Source organism: Clarias gariepinus, chromosome 23 (assembly GCF_024256425.1).
Source record: "Clarias gariepinus isolate MV-2021 ecotype Netherlands chromosome 23, CGAR_prim_01v2, whole genome shotgun sequence".
NCBI classification, from domain to species: domain Eukaryota; kingdom Metazoa; phylum Chordata; class Actinopteri; order Siluriformes; family Clariidae; genus Clarias; species Clarias gariepinus.
The window spans coordinates 11,470,950-11,487,306 of record NC_071122.1 but is presented as its reverse complement, the minus strand read 5'-3'; the positions used below and the strand labels follow the sequence as shown (position 1 = coordinate 11,487,306).

General features: G+C 36.2%; 2 protein-coding genes across 2 annotated transcripts in view; both read left to right on the top strand.

The window, feature by feature from the left end:
* LOC128510924 (uncharacterized) overlaps positions 1-16,357 on the top strand; it is a 236,230-nt gene that overhangs the window by 19,710 nt on the left and 200,163 nt on the right. The gene's annotated exons all lie outside the window — the stretch shown is intronic.
* The window catches only part of slc6a6b (solute carrier family 6 member 6b), a 29,295-nt gene continuing 22,010 nt past the window's right edge, over positions 9,073-16,357 (top strand). The window contains exon 1 of the mRNA XM_053483990.1: positions 9,073-9,212. The gene's annotated coding sequence lies outside the window, so the exon portion shown is untranslated. The remainder of the gene's footprint in view (positions 9,213-16,357) is intronic.

Sequence of the window (16,357 nt, the reverse complement as noted above, 5' to 3'; positions counted from 1 at the left end):
AGTAAAGCAACCAGTCACTTCACCGTCAACAAACTTGAGTAATTGATGAGAGTGGGAAAGACAGCATCTAAACATACCAGTTTACCATAATATCTGCACCTTTACCTACTGTAAGGCAAATCTATTTACAAAAATGCTTGGCTAAATAAATAGGTTTTTAGCCTAGACCTAAACAAACTGTGTTTGAGTCCTGAACATTACTTGGAAGGCTAATCCATAACTTTGGGATATTGCTAAATGATTGTTGAATGACTGCTCAGAGTGCCCTTGATGACCCCTGTCCTTTTTTCCCCTTCATTTCCCATATTTTACTCTAAATGAGTTTCTTTAGCAATGTTCTCCCAGACTCCTCCATCAGAGACTTCAGCTCCACACCAATGACAGTCAGCTTTCCGAATAAGCTTGTTACCTCTGTTGGCATTGTCTGTCTTTACTCTGCCGCCTCAGCATGCTATAGGATAGAACATGGCACTGATTACCACTGAGTCATAAAACAGCATTGAAAAACCTGCGTCACCTAAGAGAAAGTACAGGCAGTTCTGACCTTTATTAATTACAGTACATAATTTCATATGTGTTATTTTATAGTTTTCTCCAATATTGCTCTAGAATGTCAAAAATAAATCACTAACCGAAAAAAAAAGGACATGATTGAGAAGATGTGTCCAAATGTTTGACTGGTACTAAACTTTGATGGAGTTTTTCTACAACATGATGTACGGCATATTTAAAACAAATTAAATAAACTTGCTGAAAAATGCACTAGAGTTATTTAGAATATTAATATGGTATTTTACTATGCTAAGGGTCAGCTCTGTTGTCTTGCACCTTCTGGGTTGCAGGTTTGAACTTTGCCTCTGGTCTTTATGTGTGAAGTTTGCATGTTCCCTCGGTACTCTGTTTTTTCTCATGTTTGGTTACCACATGATATGTATAACTTATTAATCATAGACAACATGATTGCCATACTTGCCATTCAAACTTCAAATTTGTATATTAGATACAATATTTAAATATTGCATCTATTTAAATATTGCATATACAAATATAATACCTTTAGCAGCAATATATAGCATGATTAACCAAACCAATAACCACAAAAAAAAAAAAAAAAAAATTAAGTTAAACAAATTACAGGCTACTCGACTTAAACCTAAAGGTGGAAAAATAACTTTTTCAAATACCTTTATTTAAAGTGACCCACAATAAAGCAATTTTACAATAGAGAGTGTGCTGTTGTTTTGAATATTAGCATGACTGGAAGGGATTTATTTGGTTTAAAGGCAATTTGGAATGCAATTAAAGAGAAGTTTTGTTTAAACTTACAATGTTATCAGATGTTATGTCTTGCTTAAAGTGCTTCTGGTTTTGCATGTAAGTTTTTGGCAGGCAGCTGCTCTCCCCTCCTTCCAGAACTGCAGAATGCCTTCTGTCCAATTAGCTTACTCAGGGCGAACTAACAGTTTTATAATTGCTAATAGAGTTGTAGTCTAATGACCTTGCTTACTTGCAGTAGCTCTGCGGCAATATTGGATTAAAACTCACAAACTTCTGATTATTTTTTCTTTACTCCTTTATGTTGAAAAATAAGGTGGATAAACCATGAAGCCCTGATTTACTAAAATAACAGATAATAGACTCATTTGTAAATTCAGAACAAAAGGGTGTAGACATAACCCAGTAAGAGATGTACGTAGAACCTGCAGGATGTTTTTGGAACTAGAGACCTATTGGGGATGTCTTAATGACCCATTAAAGCCAAAATTTCTTTAACATTTCTAATGTCTTTAGGATTAATTTCCAGATTTGTCCTAAAGATGACCTAAAGACCTCTTAAGGAATCTTGCCTCTTAGAGAACATTCAAACACAACCTGAGGGCTGGTCTGTGAACGCACTGAAATTATTAAAAATGCAGATGCAAGTGCAGGTCCAGCTTTATTCATACTGGAAAAGATGACAAATAAAATGGAAACAAGAACTAATGAGGCCAAAGAACAACATGGCATGAGAAAATGGTGACAATGACTAAAGGCAGATACGAAAGGTTAAACATTATGTAATTTTAAATTCATGTGCACCACAGACAGCAATGTTGTGTGGCTTGTGGTCATGTGGTGTGCAGTTGCATGTGGGTACTATAGTCCAGTGTCATTTTAGTGCCACTACAACAAACCATCTATCCATCCATCCATACATCCATCTTTATTCAAGGCAACTTCTAGCATAAGTTGGGACTGTGGGAGTAAACCAGATCTCCCAGAGAAAACCAACCAAGCATGGGAATCTCTATTATCTTGGACCAGAGATAAGATCGAAACCCCAACCCTAGAGGTGCTGGAAGAAACAGCTACAAAACTTCCCATAAAATTATTAAAGCAACAATTACATAATAATAATAATAATAATAATAATTATTATTATTATTATTACTTATCCAACCTACGTACCAACATACAGAATCCCACAAGCACACCCACAATTAATTATGTACTATTTATGGACAATTTATGGAAAGTCAGAGGGGTAAGCAAGAGGCAAATATACAATTAGAGCCCCCAACCCTGGAGGTGTGAGGTAACAGAGCACAGACTCAACAACTACAAAACTTTCCTTAAGAATATAAGAATATGCTTTCTATCTATGATCATGTTCAAAATGTTCTTTGTGTAAAAACATAATAAAAATCATCTGATCGTAGTGGGTCTCAGTATTTCATGAATACAGCCTCAGACAAACAACAATGTCTATCTTTTTTTCACCGTGCCATTGTTTGCTTAAAAAAATGAAGCCAAAAAGAAAAAAATACTAACTACTCTGTTACTGCTTCCAAAGAATTTAAGAGGGTAAGTGGCAGCCAGGTGCTGCTACTCATCAGCCCTTGATTAATTGATCATCAGCAGGTGTGCAGACTTTTTTAAAAGCAGAAGTTTTGGCAGTTTGCAGGTCTGGAGCATTCAGGTGTGTGTGTGTGTGTTAATACAATGCCAAGAGGGAAATATATAAGCAAAAGGGATCGAGAAGACAATTGTTACTGTGTGTAAATCTGGAAAGGATTATAAAACCATTTCCAAACAATGTGGAGTTCATAGTTCTACAATGACAAAAAATATGTTATATTATTGCCAGGAGTAAGGCTCTTCTGTCTAAAAAAAACATAGAAGCACGACTGAGGTTCGCAAAACAGCATCTGAACAAACCACAAGACTTCTGGAACAATGTCCTCGGGACAAATGAAACCAGTGTGGAGTTGTTTGGCCTTAATGCTCAGCATCATGTTTGGCAAAAACCAAACAGCATTTCAGCAAAAACGTCCACTACCTACTGTTAAACACGACGGTCAAGGCGTGATGATTTGGGCATATGTTGCAGCCACAGTACACAAACCCATGTCAAAGTCACTCAAATCCTTACTTCGCACTTTTTTTTCTACTTTCAGCACATCAACCTTAAAACACAATGCTGCCTAAAGTATCCCGACCATTTCCAGGTTCCACTGTAATGAGGTTACTTAATTATTTACTCCACCTATCAGTGGCCATATAAAGTAGGCCATTCATCTATCCATTCAAGAACCTCTGTAATCCATCTAGGGACAATGGAGGCTTATAGTGACAATTGAATTTATCTCTATTTTTATGACCACAGTAGGACCTCTGGTCAACATTCACACATGCAATTTGGGAACGCTAAGTAGCCTAATCTGCATGTCTTTGGGCAAGGGAGGGAACCGGGGTACCCAGAGGAAAACCCACCAAGCACGCAGAGAACAGACAAGCTTCATGCACAGAAATCCGAGGTGGAAATCAAACCTGGACCCTGGAGGTGCAAGGCAACAGTGCTAACCACTAAGCCATAAAGTAGGCCACTGACTACTTAAAGTAAGTCTAGCAAAAATATTGGGTGCATATACTACCAGTCAAAACTTTCTGAAACACCTTCCACCTAGACACACACATCAACTACTCCAGGAAGATATGGATAGTTTTAAAACTGCATTTTGTATTTACTTTGGTTATCTCTGTATAATATTAAAATTACTTTGATGATCTGAATTATTTAAGTGTTTTGGAAAGTTAGAATCTTGGGGATTACTTTACATTTGCTAAAGTATGTGTTCGAAAGACTCAGGTAACAACTGCAGTAACTGGTCAGAGATTATTTTAGGACTGTTTAACTAGCTTCTGCCAAGCCAACAGGAAGTGGAACGAGCATATCAGTGTTCTTTTACAAGGATAGTGTTTCCTCTTCAAGCACCAAACGGACACATGGACTATAGTAATGTGATCCTCTGAGTCACAAGTCAAGGGTTTATCTTGCAAGTCCTTAAAAAGATTTGTAGGCACAACATAGAGCTCATGGCAGACATCAGCTCAATCTATGTACTGTAGATCTTATCCTTCACTGAAAGAGAGGAGTGCTGTTTGCTTAACGTCAAGTGATATTATGCAGTATACAACACGATTCGTAAATTTTTATGAGTGTGAATTAGTTAATTACCCTTTTAGCTCTACAAATATAACAAACAAATGGCTCTTTACTGTATACATCATTTGTATACAGCACAGCAGGTGGTCTCTGCACTGCACTTCCTGAATCCAGTCTTGTTTTAAAAGACAGCCTGTTTGCTTGTTTATTTCAGCTTAATTCAGACTCTTGGCAGCCCATGTATGTACAATTCTTAAAGCTCACATGCCGAGAGCTGAGCTATGGTAATAAGGGATTAGACAGATAAGCTTAGGTAGGCCTGTGGCAGAAAAAAAGGGCCAGGGAAAGGCAAACAAGTCACTGCTTGGCTTCCATTAAGTCATTTAACAGTCAAATAGTACTGGGAGTGCTGCCCTGGTTAGCCACTCTACTATATGGTAGCTATAGTATTAGCTCACAGTAATTAGAAATATACCATTTTGGGTTCAGGCTTGATGGATCTTTCTAGTTTTTCCACAATGTCCAGCTTTACACGCCTAGAGTTACTTAAGATAACCCCTGAACTGGGAAATGTCCACTGAGCCTGTTCAGACCTTAAGCATCTGTAGCTGCTTTCCCTCTTCCTACTTAGCATGTGTTTGTGTACAGGAGGTTCATCCGCAGGTCTCTTGAGACTCTTGAAATTTCTTCCGTGACTGAAAGCAGCCCTTGGGATGATAATTTATAGAGGTCACTATTTTATGTTTATTTAGGCTGGACAGAAATAACAAGATTATGTAATGAAGGATTGCATTGTAGAAATCCTCACCATGTTTCACACGTTACATTGCTATGTGTGTGTAAATGAGAAGGGACCCCCAACAGGCAAATCTTGTGAGCCTGATTAAATCAGTCAGTGCTGCAAATGAGAATCAATTCAATTCAGTTGCAATTCTGTACCACTTTGAACAACTATTACCCCAGAAGCTGTTTTACAGAATAGACACAGATCCCCAATTTACAAGCCATGGAAAATAGTGGTACTGTAATAATAAAAATAATATAAATAACCTTCCGTGAGATAAAACAAGGATGAAACGTTAAAAGTAAAAACGTTATGTCCTTGTTGACACAGGATATTGGAATTATAAATAATTACAGTATACAGGTGTGGTGAAGTAAATACAATTATTATCTTCATGTCTGTCTTTCACTTTTCTTGTCTGGCTTTCTCTTTTAGTCATGCTGTCATAGTCGGTCCTGCCGAAACCCCTGATTGCACTCTGAATAAACATTCACCTTATACATTATGTGACTGTGACCATACCTTAATTTTTCAACCAATTCTGGTTGGAGTTCTCATCGCATAAAAGCCTCTGGCCGGCTGTTGATGATATACTATATATATATACAGTATACGTTACTGGCGAAGTTATTTTAGGGGCAGCAGGGAAATCTTGGTCTCAACAAGTCTGGGGGTTCTTTTTTTTTTATTATGTCACAGAATCCTCATTTAAATTTTCTAGAAATAGTTTTTGACCTTTTTTCCCCCAAGCTCCTCCTTATAAACAAATTCACACTGGCCATATATCAGGAACCGACAGGGTATAAAAACAGAGCTTATTAAATCAGGAATCTGAAAATGTCAAACTGAAATCACACAAAATGCAACTTAATACTTGGAACCGACCACAAGTCCAAAGACTGAGTCACAGTGTGTCTTGGCAAAATCCAAAAAGGATTTCAATATGGCAGTGGGACAATGCGTTTAAATTTTTTTCCAATTATGCATATTGATATTAATCAACTGTTGAATAAGTACACTCAAGTCTAATTAAATTTAAGTTTGACTTTTCCATTTTTCCTCTATCAGTCATATGACTAATAGTGAAGTGCAAGCATTCAGTTAAACAAGATCTCTATACTGTTTATCCTGTTTAGGGTTGTGGTTTGCCTGGAACCTACCCCATAGAGCACAAGCACATAAAGTACACACTCACACTCCCAATTCCAGTACACACTTTGGGCAACTGAGAAACACTAATCAACTTGCAATGCATTTCTTAGATTGTAGGAGGGAATTAGAGTACTTGGAGGAATACCATAGAAACTTAGGGAGACCTTGCAAATTCCATGCATACACAGACCAGAGGTGGGATTGGAACCCCACCCCTGGAGATGCAAGCCAATAGTGCTTACAAACAAACAAACAAACAAACAAACAAAACAAGCAAGCAAATAAATACAATTCTAAGCACACGTGTGGTTAATCGTCAGAATAAACCTAGTCTAATGAGCAACCAAATTAAATAGCATTCTCAGAGAACTCTGAAACTAGACTCTGAGTGTTTCTTTCCCACATCACTGGTGAGAGCATTTTTTCAGTTCACTAAAAAGAAAAATTAATTATTCGCAGTCCCAATACACCATGATGTTACTAAATTCTTAAATCTGATGTTTGTTCCAATATATTATTATTTCTATAGTAACAGACAGCTCAATCTTGTTGACTTGTATTTTTAGTGCTATTCATAATATCAGGGTAACCATAACTGGAATTTTCTTTAACAAAGATAAACATGTCATTGATGATAGGGACAAGCTTTCTGAAAGGATAAAAATAGTCTAAAAGTCTCCATTGTCAGTGCTTAGTAGCAGTCAATACACATTCTTCTGCAGGATAGAGGAGGATTCTCAGAAACATTGACCAAGTTCATTGACCAATGTAAACCAAAATTATTTAGCAGTACTCTATTGCAACAGCTCAAATACATTTCTACATTCTCTCTTCTCAGAATGTAAAAAAATGACCTCTTCTCAGAACCTGACAAAATACTCCTAATATATCTAGTTTTCTTATATTCCAGGTCCTGTTTAAAATTCTCAGTTTGCTGTTATTGTACCTGAGGAAAAGCTTGTGTGGTGTTTCTATAATGAAGCCAAAAGCATGGAGAGTGTAGGAAAAGACTATTTGTCAGTGAAATTAGCTGCTTTCAGGCTTTGAGGTTTAAACAGAACAAAGGTAATTTATATGTATGTCATATGCACACTGGAAAACATGTAAATGAAGTTCTATGAACAGAAAAAGAGATGCTTATGTATACGTCTTTACGACAGGAGCATTGTGAAAGTAGTATGAAACCGATAATTACAGATGTGTAAATCATGACTGCACTTCTGTACCCAAGATCTTATCAAAATCATTTGACCCAGTACCACACCAGCCTGTAGGCACATTTGAGGCCACCATCACTATGAAACAGGTCTGACAAACGTGTTGAATATTTTTAGCCTCGCTTATTTTATGCAGCTTTTTGGTACACTGCAGCAGGTGAGTCACAAATATACAAGACATTGTTTTTATGCATGACAGTGTACACTGCTTATGAAGTCTAGCATCAGCATCAGAGCTCTGAAGTTAAATTCTTAATTTTGATCAGTTAAAAGGTTTAAATGATCCAACTGCAGCATACTATGGTGTTTTTTTTTTTTAACATGTATGAAAGTATATGAAATGAATTTTTTGTGTCACAATAGAGGAATTTTTTGTTGTGGCATATGCAAAGTAAATTACAGAAGTGAAAGGATTTTAGTTCCAGCAGCACTATCTTGGTAGTAGTGGGATTTAAACTCATGTCCTTCTAGTTAGCCTTGTTCTCTGAGGCATGAATTTAACCTTTTAACATTATATGACTTCAAGAGAGAGAGAGAGAGAGAGAGAGTTATTAAGAGAGAATAAAAAAGAAAACCTTGTGAGAAAATGATTTGAGTATTATCTTAGAATGAAATAAAAATTAAGTGTCTAAAATAGGATCTCAAAGGGTTTGGACTAAACAGCTGTGTGCCATAAGAGAACCTCAATTGGTGAGACTAATCAGAAAAAAAAATATGCTTGAATTAGTTAGGGAAATAGATCAGACTTGAAAAAAACGTGGGAAAAGGTCATGTTGTCTAATGAGTTCAGATTGTTGAGTGTATCAGGGTCATCGTACATAGTGGCCTCTAGAGGCAGTGTTACAGTATAACCCTCAGTCGGTCAGGTCTAGGCTCACCAAGGTTATGCGGCAATAACATGAAGTCAGCTGATGACTTGAATGTACTGAACGACCAGTTTATCACATCAATGGAGTTTTTCTTATTTGATGGAACAGGTATGTTCCAGGACTCAAATTGTGAAAGAGTGGTTGTGGGAGCATGATGGAATCATTTTCACACATGAACTGATCACCACATTGTGTGCTGTAATCAAAGCTACAGTTAATTAAATATACAAACATTTGATAGTTACATGCAGCTGAATGTTGTTTATTTAAAAAAAAAAACTGTAATACTGCAATTACAATTCTTTATGCTTACAGTACCAGAAAAACTGCCATGGTTACATTATGCAGCAAACACACCTCATTGTGTTTCCATTGTTTTGACCAAGTTCCTGAGATCCTATTTGTTTACTTTTCCACTGCAGTGTCAGTTGGTTTTGCCTTTTGGCACTCTGCAAACCTGATAACAGTTTTCAGTTTTCAGAGGTTTCAGTTTTTTTTCAGGAAACCATGGTCTTAACTGTTTTTCTCAACTTCCCGTCACATGGCTAGCTGTCATACTGTATGGTGTGACATGATTAGAGACTTAAAAATGATAACTTCTTGTTTCACTTTAGCAAACAGAGAGACAGACATTTGTGTAATTCTTATCCTGACTTCAAACCCTGTTCGAAATCAGAAGCAGGTTTAACCCATGTACAGTAGCGCTCATGGCGTCGTTACGTCTTTTAAAGCTGCAGAAAAGGAATAGGAAAACACCTCAGAGGGTGAGCTTTTGACTTCCCTATTTTGACTTCCTCTCTAGCTGCTGTGGAAAAGTACTGCGATGTAGAGGCCAATAGAGGAACGCTCAAACCATTCTGTCTATACAGTTTTACTCTGAAAAGAGAGACCTTGTGTATCCTCACATGACTGGTGATATGCTAGTTTCTCTGTTTGTTTTTCATTAAACCATTTCCTGTAAGTGTTGCAAATTGCTCGGAGTTTTAAATTCCTTATTGACAATATAGTGTAACTGTAATACTGAAGGTATTACATATTATAGATTTTTTTTGTTGTTGTAGAAAAATAGCCATGTGTTGATATCCTAATGAGTTTTATATTTCCAGAGTTACGCATTGTAAAAGTTGGAGTCAGCTGAGGTCATTTGTGAAATAAAAAAATAAAAATCCAGTGTCAATGTCACATGTTATGTAAGGCTACGCTATAATTTAGGAAGTGGTGAAACTTCTGACCAAAAATATGCCGATCACATTGTTCAATACAAAGCATGTATTGTTGTGGATTTCACAATATAGAAATGTCAATCTCATTATGTACATTACTCTCAATCTCTGTTCTAAACAACACTTGAGGGACTAAGATGCTTTCCAAAATAGCTTTTGAATATATTTAGATTATGTTCTGGAGAAGATTCATGATATATTTTCCTTGACTGAACATATAGTTTATACGATATTGAAATGAAAGCGTTTCTCTATGAAACAGTGTCAGACTATTTTACATTATCCATATTATGATTACCAGCATTAAGTTATTTTTTGTTTTACTTCAATAAACTTCAATTCCAAGTGTGTTTTGGAACACAACTTTGCTTTTCTTTGTAATATATCATGTTTCATGGCAGGTCATGATAATTTTGTTACAAGGATGAAAGTTCAGCTCATCTTGCTTTGATAATAGTATATATGACTGTTATCTGACTCATGTAGCGTTATGGAAATGCCATCGATGATCTGATCTGAATCCGGCTGTCAGAGCAGAGTTACTCCTAAACCGTATCTCAGGCAGGATGTGAAACACAGCTTGCTTTTGGGCTGCTTTTAGACTAATATTAAAACACAGTGTACAAGCATTAAATATGGTTTGCATGCATTTGTGTCCACTTTTGATTCTTAGGCAAAGAAATTAAGATTAATAACTAATTTAAGCCAATTTATTGGTCAATACATATACCGATTAGCCATAAATTAAAAATCTCTAAATATTGTGGAGGTTGCCCTTTTGCTATCAAAAACAGCTCTGACTCTAAAGTTGCGAGGTGGGGACTCCATGGATTGTGCAGAGATAAATGTAAGCTGAAAAAGTTGTAATAGGGTAGAAGTTTTATAAAAAATTTATTCACTGCCGAGACATGGTGGCTTAGTGGTTAGCACTGCACCTCTAGGGTTTAATTTCCGCCTTGGGTCTGTATGCATAGATTTAGCACGGTCTCCCCATGCTTGGTGGGTTCCCTCTGGGTGCTTCAGTTTTTTTCCTATAGTCCAAAAACATGCTGATGAGGCTAATTAGTGTTCCCAAATTGCCCGTACTGTGTGAATGAGTACGTGCGTGTGTATGCCCTGTGATGGATTGACACCTCTTCCAGTGTGCACCCTGCATCATTCCTTTTTTTTTTTTAGAATAGGCTCTATGCCCCCTTACCCCCATGACCCTGTATAGGTTAAATGTAGGCTAAAATTGTATAGGCAATGTTTGATTCTATGGGTGAGTGAGTTGAGTCACTGCATTATTTCTGCATCACAGAATTGTGTTTCATGGAGGAGAAACCTGAAGAAAAAGCAATTATCTACTGGAAACAAGTATCATGTCAGATATATTTTTTTAACTTTTAATGTAAAACAGCAACCAAGACAATAAAGATTAAGTAAAAGGTTAAACTTTTAGAAAAAAAAGGTAAAGGAAAAAGGTTGAAAATTTTAATAAAAAAAAAAACATACAATAACCTAGTTGCATAAGTGTGCAAACTCATTCATTATGGGGAATGTGATTGTTGATAAGCCAGCTTATCAACTACACACCATATGTCTGACCAACGTGTGAATCATGGTAATGGCAGCATCATGCAATGGGACATCTCTTCAGCTGGGCCTGGGGCTTAAACCAGGATCAAGGGAATTATCCATAATTTATATATATCTCCAAACAAAGATCTATTTTGCCACAAAAACCAAAAGCGCAAATTCAAGTCAACAAAAGAATGACTTCAGAATAAGATCATTAACACCATTAACAACTTTTGAAATGACTAAGTCAGACCCCAGACCACAGATATAGTGAAAACCTGTGCAATTCCTCAAAGAGGGCTGTACACAGGAAATCCTCTCACAGACAGATCTAGATCTTTTTTTGTGATTGGAATACTAATCATTTATATTGTATTTGTAAAATACTTTAAACAATTTCCCATGAGATTTATAAAGTACTCTATCTACTGTAAGTGATAAGTGGGAAATGGCAAAAATTTTGAGATTTTTAAGTACATTTCAAACTTTATGATATTTAGGAAACAGTTAAGTATGCGTGGATTAAGCGAGTGACACCAGAGTACTGTAGATCAACAGGTTGGCATCCAACAGGTTTTAAAGAATACAGGAATTCATGTTAATTACTGATTGTTGTATAACGATTTCACTGTGTAAAATAACAAATTATTTTTATATTAATTATCATACCTATCGATAATGTCATTTAAACACTAAATTTCAATTTTGTATCAATCCTTTTGGTCACCACTGTACACATACACTAATGATAGACTAATTCATTAAAAAAGATTGTGACTTTGTTGTGTGTAAGAAATATAAAATCAACAAGAAATATGTCTATAATGTTTTGATTCAACAAATCGAGCTTGACTAAAGAGCCAAAAATCTAAAATTTAAAAGGGACTGAGTACAAGTAGCATGAGATCTAACTGAAAGTGAGATTAAGTTTCACCCTAATACAAATTTCACCATGGCCACTAATTTGTACTAACATGCATAATTTCAGAGAGGCGTTCAAGTCAAACAAGGACTTGTGATTAAATTTCTCATGAATTAAAAAGTAAAAGTGATATACAGAAATGAAACCAGGCAGCAGGATTGTGGCATGTGTAAGCAAAGATAAAAAATAAGATGATAAAGTTAAGTATTTCTGGTTACATTTTGTCAGAGAAGGAGAAGTCTCAATATTCATCTACAGTACAGTATTTTTTAAAGATAATACTGTACTTAGCTTTAGAGGTTTTTAGGAAAAACATTTTGGTCTATTTCAGCAGATCTTGCCATACCTGAGGAATGTATTGCTTTGTTTTTTTTTGTGCACCAGCATACAGGACAGTATCCTTATTGTACTATCATAATGATTAAGGTTTAAAGAAAAAAATGTTGAAAATGAAAATACTATTTGACTTTATTTCCTTTGCTATTAATCTAAAATATTGTCTCATGACCTCCAATAAAAGGAACTGTTTCCCATCATGTGCTGTTTTCGCAACACTCAATATGGAAAAACACTGATTGTGGTTAATTATAAATTATATCGGCTTTGCATGCATGCTCTAATATGCTTGTTATGTGTAAAGTTGCCACATCCAATCGTGCAGCAAACTGGAAATGTTTATGTTTTATATTGAGTTTGAATACTAGATTTTGAGTATACTGTACAAGGTTAGCTATTATTATCCTGTAGTATGCACTGCATGTCATTTTTAAGAATTTATGTAACATCGTTTATTTCAAAAATATATCATAAAAATAATGGAGCTTACATAAAACTTCACCACACTTTGCAAGCATACAAGTACTGTACATACAATTTCCAAAGGTACAAAATGTGTAAAGACACAATTACTTAAGACAGGCCTGACTGAAATGCACTTTTTTTCTGCAAAAAAAAGAAAGTTGAATATTACAGTTCAATTAAACCTGATAACACATGTAGTATCTATATCAGCTATTTTTTCTTTTCAGCTTTCCCACTCTGTGAAAGTCTACGTATTGAAGAAGTTACTTTTGTACTGAAACATAATGTTCCATTTTTCGTTTAAACTTGACGTCAAGGTTTCAAATTTGAAAGGATTTGCATGAGGCAAAGCACATGAAAACGTACAAATGGTGAGGTTAGGATGAAAGTCAGAGTTTTATGTTTGTAACTTTTCTTGCCAGAAATCCATTATGCAGTATATAGAATTCATGTACATTTTTGTAAGGTGGCCTTGCTAAATATCTATTACATTACTTGATAATCAGCTAATGCTGAGCATGTCCTTCTATTTTGAATAATAAATAAGTGCTTAATATATCCCGGTCATATCCCTGTTGTAAAGGGAATATTTCATATAGTTCATATAATTTGCATGGCATTCATTTGTGTAATGTGACTTATTGTTATTCAATAAGCGCTTCCTGATTGATGTTAAATACTCTCATTCATCCTCTACCGCTTTATCCTGTATTCAGGGTCGCGGTGATCTGGAGCCTATCCCAGAAGGCTTAGGGCATAAGGCAGGGTACACCCTGAATGGGTGCCAATCCATTGCAGGGCACATTCACTCACACACCCATTCACTGTCTACTGACAATTTGGAAACGCCAATTAGCCTAACCTACATGTTTTTGGACTGTGGGAGGAAACCAGAGTACCCGGAGAAAACCCACCAACCACGGGGAGAACATGCAAACTCCATACACAGAGACGGGAATCCAGCCTGGCCGGGAATCGAACCCGGACCCTGGAGGTCCATACTAACCATTAAAATAAAAATTTGTGCTGTCACTCAAATGCTATATACACTAAATTCAGTATTTTTTGTAGAATAAATTTTAAACAAAAGTGGCAAAATATAAAGCAACGTCAGGGCCATGATTCTGGCTCTGCAAATACTGTTCAATGAACTGGATTATTTATTAATTATTTATAATCAACCCTCCCATTTTATCCAGGCTTGGGACTGGATAAAATTATCTGGATTATTATTATTATTATTATTATTATTATTTATGTTCTGTATTATGTGTTACAGACTGTGTTACTGTGTATACTGTGTTATGCATGATGCAAGGTACACCCTGGACAAAGTGCAAATACATTGCAGGGCTCACACACACACACACACACACACACACGCATACTTACTCTTGGGGCAATTTGGGAATGCCAATTAGCCTAATTTACATTAATATTAATCATAATAAAAATAATAGTTAAACAAATAGTTATTAAACAGCATAAAGGTAGAGAAGCAGTGAATGGATTTGGGCATGAATTATATTGCATTGTACAGCGAAGATACTCTTTAATATGTAGCACAGTATGTGGCCTTATATGTAGTGAACAGGTGGATAGCATTCAGAGAGGAGACTAAACTACAGTTTATTGGCATAGTTGGAGAAAGGGAAAAAAATACTGTCAGCAAGTTGAGCATTACATGAATATATTTCATTTAGGGAAAAAAAAGAAATGCCAAAAAAAATTGCTTTGAAGTTATATTTGCAGTATTCTCTCAGGCACCATGGAAGCATAATGCGTAGTAGTGTGAACTTGCACATCCTGTGTCTAGGGTTCTGGTTTGTGCGTGTGGAGTTTGCATGTTTTCCTTATGCTTGCATGCATGTCCTTCTGCTGTTTAAAATAATGGAGATTATGTACTTGGACCCTGTCCATAGTGTACTGTGCCTTGCACCTAAGTCCCTTGGATATGCTACAGGTGCTGCAATCCTATACAGGATAATATGTGTAGCGAATGAGTGGATAAACAACCAACAGTGTCCCAATATTATATATCATTGCCAAGATGACTCAATGTTTTGACAACCAGAAATTCCTGCTGGGGTAGATTTCAACACCCTGTCACTAATCACCATTGTGTCCACATCTTTTTTTTTTCTCAATTTGAGCTTCTTCTATAGCAAGTATAGCAAAACAAAATGTACATAAATTAAAAAATTTTTTGTCTGTACATTGGTCAGAACTCGCTCTTTCAATGATATCTTTACGTTTCATACATTGGAGGACCCAAAACCAGACATAAAATTTTTTGTCTGTATATGTGAATGTCTGTCCAGATGATTTTGTCAGAGAATCATGCAAAACTGGCTCGAAAAAAAATTATGAAACTTTGCTAGTCCTTTGGCATTTGCCTAAAGTTAAATCTGCACCATAAATTAAATAAAATTGTTAAGTAGAAAAGCTATTATGAAGTTTTGTGCCAGATTATCTTATAGCAGCAATGGCCTTTTGGGACGAATATAGTGCTTTTGCCCTTAAAGTGGGCGTGGCTACATGCATTGATTGGCTAAAGTGGGCGTGGCTACAGGCATTAATTGGCTCAAGTGTTGAGCACAAGTGATGTTATGAACAGTTATGTGCTGGATGTAATAATCTGCTTGATGCCCTTTCTGATGCAACCCGTTTCATTTTATCTGGGCAAGGGACTGGCACTGCTTCCAGGCAGGGGATTGGCCAGAAATTGAACCTGGGCCTTCTGTATGACACTGAACCCATCAATGACTAATAAACTAGCATTATAATAAATTTATATTATATTCCAATTTATTCTATTTTGTTTCCATAAAAACGTCCTTCCAACACGACTAATACACAAATGATCACTGATACGCCACCTAATACTGAGTAGTAATGAACTGTACTGTATGTTCTGACACATGTCAATTGAAACCAGGCAATAGACAGATAGACAGACAGTTTTTATTCCTTGAATTACTTTTGGTATATCCTGACCACTGTTTACCATGAACTACTGCAAGAGCTACAGTTTTGAAGTTGCTCTGACCCAGTTATCTCGCTATCACAATTTGACCCTTGTGACAGCAGCTACGGCTAAAATATCTCGTTACATTAGTGGCTGAAAGTGGGTGGAATATTTTAGGCAGCAAGTAAAGCCAGGGGTAGCTCATTGGTTAAGGCATTGGACTATGGTTTGGAAGGTCCCAGGTTCAAACCCCACAACCACCAAATTGCCACTGTTGGGCCCTTGAGCAAGGCCCTTAACCCTCAACTGATCAAATGTATAATGTAAATGTAAGTCGCTCTGGATAAGAGCGTCTGCCAAATACCTAAATGTAAATCTTTCTCGCTGATGTTGATATGTTGAAAGGAGATAAAGACAAGGATCTTGGCCAATTTG